Source organism: Globicephala melas, chromosome 8, assembly GCF_963455315.2.
Source record: "Globicephala melas chromosome 8, mGloMel1.2, whole genome shotgun sequence".
NCBI lineage: Eukaryota > Metazoa > Chordata > Mammalia > Artiodactyla > Delphinidae > Globicephala > Globicephala melas.
This window is the reverse complement of record NC_083321.1, coordinates 94843137-94850973: the sequence shown is the minus strand read 5'-3', so window position 1 is coordinate 94850973 and position 7837 is coordinate 94843137. Positions and strand designations below refer to the sequence as shown.

Sequence of the window (7837 nt, the reverse complement as noted above, 5' to 3'; positions counted from 1 at the left end):
TTCAACTTAATTACAATAGCATTAACACACCTAACAAAATTAACAATGGTTGGGGCTTCCCTGGTGGCGCAGTGGTTAAGGATCCGCCTGTCAGTGCAGGGGACACGGGTTCAAGCTCTGGTCCGGGAAGATCCCACATGCCACGGAGCAACTGGGCCCACAAGCCACAACTACTGAAGCCCGCATACAAGCCACAACTACTGAAGCCCGCGTGCCTAGAGCCCATGCTCTGCAAGAAGAGAAAAGTACAATCTACGATAGAAAAAAAAAAAATCAATAAAGTGGACTGCATCAAACTAAAAAAAAAAATTAACAATGGTTCCTTAATATTCTCTAACACTAAATTGCCTCAGCAATGACTTTTTACAGTTGATTTGTTCAAATCTGGATGCAGACAAGGCCTGCCTGTAGCATTTGGCTAATGTCTCTTTGTCTTTAACAGCCCCCATCATCCTCTCCAGGCAGGTGTTCTGTCCTATAGAATGGCCCACGTTCTAACTGACTGATCCCATCCTCACAGTGTGTTGAACATCCTCTTCAACCCCCAAGAGCATTTCTGTAGCATAGATCACATCACTTTCCAGCTTAAAACACCTCTGTGCCTTCCCTTTGCCCTAAAAGAAGTCCACACCCCCTTCTGGGCCCACAGGGACCTGCCTATGAATGGCTCCTGATTCCCTCTCAAAGTTCACCTCCCTCCCCCTCAGCCCCGCCCCTCCTGCTCCAGTCCCTTTAAGCTCTGCTCCAGTCACACAGGCTTATCTTCCTTACTTTGAACCTCAGGGGCCAGAGCAGACATGGTTCCTTCTACCTTAGCTCTGCCACTGTGGCCACCAGCCTTCTACCTTCCTTGTCCTTCTACCGCCTTTACGTCCCCTCCCCAGAGAGAGGCCTGCCCTGGCCACCATACCTAAATAGATCCCTACCCCGGTGGTTCCCTGGCTCCATCTCTTTTTTGTGTCCATTGCGCTTCTCAGAATCTGTAGCTACTTTTGCTATTTATTTGTTTCCTTGTGTTTTAAAGGCCTCCCTCCTCCACCACCCAGAATGCAGGCTTTCTGAGGGCAGGACTGCATCCATCTGGGAACTCGGAGGCCTAGAACGGGACTTGGAACATAGTAGATGCTCAAGTATTTGATGATTGAGAGAATAAATGGAAGGCAGGAGGGAGAGAGAAGAGGTTTACCTTTCAGAGTTCACAGTCTGGTTGGAGAGACAGGAATACGAGAATGCAAGACCTTTCAATCAATCAATCGAAATCTATTAAGCACCAACTAATAACTCCACACTTTTCCAGGCATGGAGGGAATATTTTGGGTGTTAGCAGCGCTCAGTTAAAGGATAACCGGGTACACTTTCTAAGTCTAGGTGGAAATACTCACACGAGGCTTCATGAGGGAGGGGTCCTGAGCTGAGCGTCCATCAGAAAAATCCCTCAGCTTTCCTTGGCATCCCAGGTTCCCAAAGGATGCCTGGGAGGCAGGCAGGGCCAGTGTTACGATTCTTCCCTTTTGAGAGATAAAGAAGATGAGACTCAACTATTTGCCCACAGCTTACAGGGGCAGAACTGGGACTGGAGCCCACAGTGTGTAACTCCTCCCCTCCCTGCTGGGCCAGCAGAGTCAGGAGGAAGGCAGAGGGGAGGGAGGGGGCAGGGACCACCTGGGCAAAGGCCAGGAGGACAGAATAGGCAGAGGCCAGAACTGTCCTCCCAGCCCGGAACTGTAGACCTCAGGTGGGAGAGACTCTTCATCATTTCTGCCCCAACAGATGGGGCATCTGAGTACCTGTCTCGGGGGACCAGAGCCTAAGGGAGAGGGAGGGAGAGCTCGCTGTGCCTGACTCTAGGCTGCAGCCTCTGGAAGCCTCACTCACCGAACTTCCGGCTCCCTGCTTTATGGCACAGTTATGTTTAATTTAGACAAAAGACCTCACTTGGCCTTTTATGGTCCCAGTCAGTAGTTTTTTGTCTTTTTACCAGAGCTGTCTGTTTTTACTGCTTTGATCTCTACTCTTTTATTAAGTAATCCTTTAGTTGTTTTTGTTTGTTTGTTTCTGGTCTTATTTATTTTACTTCTTTTTCCTCTTTTGCTTTTAAATGCAAACAGAGAGGCAGCAGTATCCCCAAGGTGAGACCAAGAGGAGGCTAATGAGACCTGGGACCCCAGACCATGAGCCTTGGTCCCAAATGTAGCCCCCCAGGAAAGACCGATGTTCCCATTTTAAAATGACCCACTTCAGCAGCACAGAGATTCACAGGACAAATGACTCTCCCAGAAGATAAAATTAGCCCCCCCATGGCCCAGAGGGCTTACTGGAACAGGGCGTTTTAACTTATTTCTGGGAGGGTAAGTGACATCTCGATGAATCCGTTATGACATGAAGACACCTGATGTGGCCTTTGAAGCAGCCATTAGACTTAGCTTGCTCTTACTGCCAAGTCACACGCAAAGCAGACTGTTCATGCCTTCCCCAAACCCCACCCCAGGGGCAAGGTAAGAGGCTAGGGTCTCCACAGCGGACATTCCTGGGTAATAAGTAACAGACCTGCTACATTTTGGTGTAGCTGCATTACAATGTCTCCTGTGTCAAACCCGAGGAGTTAAAATGTCCTTCCATTCTAACGTTAGGGGCTTTGTGTATTTAGATGTATGGGCACCCTTTAAAGACATAATCTTGTCTGTATTTTGAAATCTACATAAATGGTTTCAGGCCATCGCTTCTTCTGTCTGTTCCATTTCTTCCCTTTGGGCTGCCCGTGAGATCTTCCCAAGCTGCTGGACTTAGATGCAGGTCATTACTTCTGACGGCTGCGTGGCATCCCATCATATGCCAACGCCACATTTTATGTACCCATCCCCAGTGAAGGACACCAGGCAGGCTCATCACGACTGGTACTTCCTTGCGCCTGTCTCACAGGGGCAAGACTCTGAAGCTGTACACCCAACAGTGAGTGTGGTGAGGGTGTGTAGACCCTCACTGCTAAGGTCAGCCAGATTTCTCCGCAGCACGACTCACTCTTCCCACTAACGGGGACTGGGCGCTTCTCTTTCCCACCTCCTCACTAGTACTTGATATGATTCCAATTTTCTCATTTTTGCCAATTGAAAAAGGTAAAATGGTGCCTTACTTTGTGTTTAAAGATTAAGCTACTCTTCGTATAGTTATTAGCTCTTCAAAGGGCCACTTATGTGAATGGCCTATTTATAGCCTCTTTCCTTTTTTTCTTTTAGATCCTTGTATTTTTCTTATGGGTTTGTAGTTATTTGTATAAGCTGCATACTAAACCTTTGTCAGTTTTCAACTTCTAAAAATACCTACTCCCACTCTGTTTCCTCTGTTAACTTTGTTTATACTGTTTTTTAAAAAACAGAAATCTCATGTTGATGTGATCAAATCCATTTATTTTGTACCTTATGGGTTTTTTAAAAATCTTTTCAAAGAAATGCTGACTTTGAAGTTCATAGTTATTTTTTTAACACATTTTCATCTATCTGTGTTTATAATTTTACTTTTTACATTTAGGTCTTTCTCCATTTGGAATTTTTTTTTAATATGGTATTGAGTAGGTATCTAACTTAATTTATTTCCAGAAACGGAGCCACCTTTTCCCAATACTCGTGTCTAAATAATTCATCATTCTCACTAATTTGTGATGCTACCTCTATGTATGCTGGGTTCCCTGTAGTTTTGTTTATTTAGACTTGTTGTTGTCTATATAGTTTGTTTATGTATGTCTAGGTCTGTTCCTGGTCCCTTACTCTATTCCTTTGCCTTATTTGTCGTTCCTATGCAATAACACACTGTTTTTATTATTATGCTTTTATTGTCATCAGTTTGATTGCAGAACAAATGTTGCCTCTTTGTTGCTTCTTTTCTAATTGGATTAATAATTTGTGGGGCTCAATTCTTCTATATAAATTTTATAATCAATTAGTTTAATTCTCCAAAATTCCTGCTGGAATTTAATTGAATGTGGAAATTAATTTTGGGCTAATAGACATCTTCCCAAGATTAAGTCCTTCCAAACATGGATATAGTATTTCTTTTTATTTAGGTCTTTCATTTAATGGTTTTGGTAAAGTTTAATATTTTTTTCCCCTTTGTGGTCTTGTGCCTTTGTTGTTAATCCCTAAGGCCTTTGTGGTTTTCAGTGCTTTTATCAAGACTGGTCCGCTGTCTTCTCCAGGATCCTGGGAAGGGCCTAGAAATGTGAACATGTTATTGTAAAATTGCAAAAATAGAATATTTTTGCCATAAATGGTAAAGTCTACTGTCTCTTTCCATTCCAGCCTCCCCTCCACTGCACCTCCCTTACAGTTGGGCAGTATTGGAGTGATCACAGGTACTTTGGGGGTCCAGCTAAAGGGAATTTGAGCTGGGGATACATCTAATTTGGGATTTATGGGATGTATCCATGTGGTCACAATCATTTCCGTGTATGGTTTAGTCATTGCTAGGCATCCTGGTGTCAGAGTGGCTTCCAAGAATTCATGGAATTCCTTCCACCCACTGTCCTGACTCACCAGACATCTGGATATAAAGATGGAGAGCTATAGGTAAGTCAGGTGGTTAATTAATTTTTAAAATAACGTGCTGCTTTTCTGTTTATGACATTCATTGTGCTGTTCAGTTTTTTAAATTGTAATTAGTTGTGATTGCTTATTCTAAATAAACATTTATTTTATACCTAATTTTGGATCTGTACTTTTTAAAAATTTTTCTTAAAAAGGGCTCCTCAAATTGTATAAACTTCTGCCCTTGAAACCTGATTTGTCCCCTAGATATTTTCAATGGTATTAATGCTACCTATATTCAAATGTCTATTTTGATCTAGAAACCAGCAATTTTGCTAAACTCTCTTATTAGTTCTAAAAGTTTGTTGACTCCTTTGAGTTTTCTCATTAAATTATCATATTATCTGCTAATAGTAACTATTTATCTCTTTATTTCCAATACTTATATTGTTCTACTTCTTTTTCCTCTCTTATTACATTGGTCAAGACCTTCAGTATTCTGTTGAACAGTATGATGTCAATAGTGGACATTAATAGGAATACATCAAAAGTTTCTTCTTTAAGTATGATGTTTGCCAAAGGCTTTGGTTGTCTAGTCTTTATCAAGTTAAAAAAGTTCCTATTTTCCTAAGAGGCTTTTTTTTCTTCATTTATTTATTTATTTTTGGCTGCTTTGGGTCTTCACTGCTGCACACGGGCTTTCCCTAGCTGTGGCAAGCAAGGGCTACTCTTCGTTGTGGTGCAAGGGCTTCGCATTGTGGTGGCTTCTCTTGTGGAGCACGGGCTCTAGGTGCGCAGGCTTCAGTAGTTGTGGTGCGTGGGCTCAGTAGTTGTGGCACAGGGGCTTAATTGCTCCGCAGCATGTGGGATCTTCCCAGACCAGGGATCGAGCCCATGTCCCCTGCATGGGCAGGCGGATTCTTAACCACCGCACCACCAGGGAAGTCCCTCCTAAGAGTTTCTTAAAAATTACTTATTGATGAAATAAAGTTTAATTGGAACACAGCCATGTTCATTAATTTACATATTGTCTATAGCTGCTTTCACACCACAGTGGCAGAGTTAAGTAATTGAGATAGATACTGTCTAGACCATAAAGCCTAAAATATGTACTGTCTCACCCTTTACAAGAAAGTTTGCCAACCCCTGCTATAAAGTGATAAATTATATTGATAGACTTTCTAATATTGAACTATTTTTCCATTACTGGGATAAAATTTTCCCATTTGTAGTACTTTTTTTAATTCATCGCAGTATAACTTACATTCAGTAAAGTATAGTAATCTTAAATGTATAGCTTAATAAATTTGTACATATGTGTACATCCATTTAAATACCACTCAGACCAAAATAGTGAATATTTTCAGCACTGCAGTTGACTCATTCCCTCAACCAGTCTATATGGCCAGCCACTCACTCCCAAAGTAATGACTCTTCTGAACCCTCTCTCTATAGATTCATTTTGCCTGTCTTGAAATTCTCAGAAATGGGTATTCTCAGACTATCAAATAGTTGAGAGTCTTATGTGTCTGGCTTTTCACTCAACAATGTGGATTGTTGTGTAGAGCAACAGTTAGTTTTTTAAAATATTATTTAGTATTCCATTATTTGAATAAGATGCATTGATTTTTTAACACAGTATTAGAGTCCATTGATATTTTATTTAAGTTTCTTTTATACCTATGTTCTTAAATAAAAGTGGACTAAAGTTTCCTTTTCTTTTTTTTCTTTTTTCTTTTATTTTTTATTTTTTGGCTGCACCACTCGGCTTGCAGGAGTTACCCAACTTTGAGGATCTCAGTTCCCTGACCAGGGATTGAACCTGGGCCACAGCACTGACAGTGCCAAATCCTAACCACTAGACCACCAGGGAACTCCCTAAAGTTTCCTTTTCTTATAATGTTCTTTTCTTTTTTGGTGTCAACTTTATACTAAGTTACATCAAGTTCATAAAATAATCTAGAGAGATTTGCCTATTTTTTATTTTTGGAACAATTTGTGTTGGATACTAATTACTTATTCCTTGAAATTTTAATAGAATTTACCTAAAAATACTTATAAAACACCATGGGACTTTTGTAAAATCTAACAGAGAGGTTTTTCTAATTACTACTTTAATTTGTCATTTTGCTATTAGTCTTCAAGTATTATATTTCTCTTGTGCCAATTTCAACATTATATATTTTCCAGCAATATGTGTATTTCATCAAGGCTTTCAAATGTATATTGTTGTATATATGTATATAGATGTTCTAAAATTTTATATTTTAAAATCTGAGTTCTATTTCCTGCCTAACTCTGTACTCTGGTTATTTGAAAAATTTCTCTTTTGTTTCTTGATGTTTTATTAGTCTTTTTGAAAATGTTTATTTTATGAGTCTTTTCAAAGAAATTTTGGGGTTTTTTTTAGTCATTTGTATTGTATTTGCTACTATTGGTATTCTTAATTTCATTGATTTCTGCTCTAATCTTTATTATTTCCTTCTTGTTTATTTGGGTTTTCTCTACTGGTTTTTTTTCCCCCTCCAGATTTGAATGCATAGCTCATTTGTTTTCAATCTTTCTTGTTTTCTGATGGATGTGTTTAAAGCTATAAATTGTCCTCTTGGCACTGCTTTATTTGTAGTACATAAATTTTGACAGGCAGAGCTTTCCTTGACATTCAGTTCTAAGTAATTCATAATTTTCCTTAATATTTTCTCTTCAGTCCAAAGGCTATTTGGTTGTATGTTTTTATTTTTCAGACATGTAAGATATTTTCGCTATTCTTTTGGTCTCTTCCCACCTCTTGTGTCTCCTGACTGCCATCATGTTGACATTATCTGGATTTTAGTTCCAGATTTAATTTATAGTCATCCTTCATTCAAGTAACAATAAAATTTAATAAATTCATTTTCAATCTTATTTTTCTTATATAAGAAAGATTCACTTCCTTTTTTTATTGCTGGAATATATTCTGCATATATCTTTAGCCTGAGGATATCTTTATTTTACCTCCACATTTAAATAAATATTTAGCTGTATATAAAATTCAACAGTTTCTAGATATAATTTGATTGTCATCCCATTGTCACTCAGATTCTCCTTATTTGTAGGTGACCTGCTTTTTCTCTATGGAAGTTTTCTCTCTGTTTCTGGTGCTCTTAGTTTTCTCCTTAATGCATCTATGTATGAGATTTTTTTCTTCTCTATCTTTTTCAGCACTCTCTTAACCCTTTCTGTCTGAAGGCTAATTTGTTCCTTTAATTGTGGAAAAAGTTGTCACTGTTTCTTTCAATATTTTCTTCCTTCTATTGACTCTTATCTTCTCCAGAGACACA

At 39.4% G+C, this 7837-nt stretch overlaps 1 non-coding gene across 1 annotated transcript; it reads right to left on the bottom strand.

Moving 5' to 3' along the window:
* Positions 1–6318: 6318 nt before the first annotated feature.
* TRNAD-GUC (transfer RNA aspartic acid (anticodon GUC)) lies at positions 6319–6390 on the bottom strand. Its single transcript has one exon. It is a non-coding gene; the product is annotated as a tRNA-Asp (tRNA).
* Positions 6391–7837: the final 1447 nt, after the last annotated feature.